The sequence below is a fragment of the Cucurbita maxima genome, unplaced genomic scaffold, assembly GCF_002738345.1.
Source record: "Cucurbita maxima cultivar Rimu unplaced genomic scaffold, Cmax_1.0 Cma_Scf00067, whole genome shotgun sequence".
Classification (NCBI taxonomy): Eukaryota; Viridiplantae; Streptophyta; class Magnoliopsida; order Cucurbitales; family Cucurbitaceae; genus Cucurbita; species Cucurbita maxima.
The window spans coordinates 63,198-65,572 of record NW_019272083.1 but is presented as its reverse complement, the minus strand read 5'-3'; positions in this window follow the sequence as shown (position 1 = coordinate 65,572).

The window sequence follows — 2,375 nt, the reverse complement described above, 5'->3', positions numbered from 1 at the left end:
AAAAAAAAAAAAAAAAAAAAAAAAAAACAAGTTTATAACCAACACATATCATCAACATACATGCTAACTATGAGTGTTCTAGTCCTATTGTTTCTTGTGTACATTGACTGTACTTGAAATTTCTTCATAAAGTTTAGATTCTTTAAGCTCTTCTTCAAACATATGTTTCATGCCTTTGGTGCTTGCTGTAGACCATATAGAGTCTTGACAACTTGTACACTTCGTGTTCTTCAGCTTTAATGATGAACCCTTCATGTTGGGCAACATACTTCTTCTTGGATGTCACCATTTTAGGAACGCTGATTTGATGTCCAAGTGATGGACCTCCCATCTATGTTGAGATGCGAGAGCAAGAATCAACCTTATAGTGTCCAGTCAAGCCACAGACGTGAAAACCTCCTCAAAATCAACTCTTTGTCGTTGCACGTATCCCTTCGCCACGAGTCTTGCTTTATGTTTGATGACATTTCTTTCACTCTTCTTCTTCAACTTAAACACCCACTTCAACCCAATGGGCTTGTGTTCAGACGGTAAGTTAGTTAATGTCCATGTCTTGTTCAATGGCTTCAGGCTCTTTTTGCAAAAGTCGTCTATTGACTCACCGTTCTTCATGCGGATAGCTCAAACTCACTCTTCAAGGTCTGCACCTTTGCTTCCTTGACATGTTCCACACCTATATGCATTGTTTGCAGCATCTCTCACACTGCCTTTGCCGAGTCCTTCTTTACCAACATGAGAAGAACGTTCTCTGGGACTACTTGGTAGATGGCTGCAAGAGCCATCCTATCCTTACGCTCCTCAACATCACCATGCTCGACGACATACCACACACATTGCCTGTAAGTTGACATACCACACACATTGCCTGTAAGTTGACATGCATCGCCTTGTGCCTGTAAGTTGACATGCATCGCCTTGTGCCTGCCAGTGGACACACGTCGCCTTGTGCCGGTAAGTGGACACACGTCGCCTTGTGCCTGTAAGTTGACACGCATCTTGATCGACCATGCTGCGTAGTTACTTTTCGTGAGTAATGGGTACTGGAGCGTTACACTCCCCTCCGGTGACTTTGTATTGTGATAGCATTTGTTTCGGAATCTTGGAAGCTCTGATACCAAATGTAGAATTTGACCCACGATCAAAATTATGTCGAAACAAGTACAAGAGGCAAAGGAAAAACTTGAGGGGAGAGAGCTTTTTGGAACAAAGTACACCCTTTGCTTATAAAGTCATGATCATTCCTTAAATTAGCCAATGTGAGACTCACTCCCAACAATTCACAACAATTGAGAGCCTCCCCTTAGGCCTATGGAGCCCTCGAACAAAATAAACACTTTGTTGACACTTTAGTCACTTTTGACTACACCTTCGAGGTTCAAAATTCTTTGTTCAATATTTGAAGATTCTATTGACATGACTGAACAAAGTACAACATAGAGCCTCCCCTGAGGCCTATGGAGCCCTCGAATAGGCTCACAATTATTTGTTTGACATTTGAGGATTCTATTGAAATGGCTAAGGTAAGGGCATGACTCTGATACCATGTTAGGAATCACAACTCTCCACATTGTATGATACTTTGAACATAAGCTCTTATGGCTTTGCTTTGAGTTTCCCAAAAGACCCGAAACCAATGGAGATATATTTCAACCCATGATCATTCTCTACCAATGAAGATGTATTCCTTTAGTTATAAACCCATGATCACTCATGATCATTCTCTAAATTAGAGACATAGAGCCTCCCCTAAGACCTATGGAGCCCTCGAACAACATCCCCTTAATCGAGGCTCGACTTCTTCTTTGGAGCCCTTGAACAAAGTACACCCTTTGCTTATAAACCCATGATCATTCCCTAAATTAGCCAATGTGGGATTCACTCTTAACAATCCTCAACAACGCACTTGGTTGGGCTAAACTACTGCAGGTGGGCCAAGGGTGATGCGGCTGGTGTGCGTTTTTGCGTTGCAAGTTTACGTGGCCCGAGGCTGATGGATTGAAAGTGGGCCACCTGTTGGATACCCGATCTAGATCCGACTCGAATTCCACGGACTTCGTCTTCTTTACCCGGTTCACACGAAGAAACTCAAACAATCTTTCTCTCTCCTTTGAAAGGGCACTTCAGTTTCCCGCAAGGTTACGCGACGTTTGACACCTATAATAACAAGATTTGTGAGGTTCCAAAATGCCAAAACTCAAATATGTTTTTCGACTAAACACGACGTTGTTAAAGCGTAGAAAGCTTGCCTCTCGTGTATGTGCAATCGTCAATGATCCTTTTCACACTGTGGGTTGGTCGTTTCGACGTCCGGTTTATGGGATTGACCTCACCGAAAAACCTTCGAATTCTCTCTTTGTGTGTGTTTCTCTCTTGTA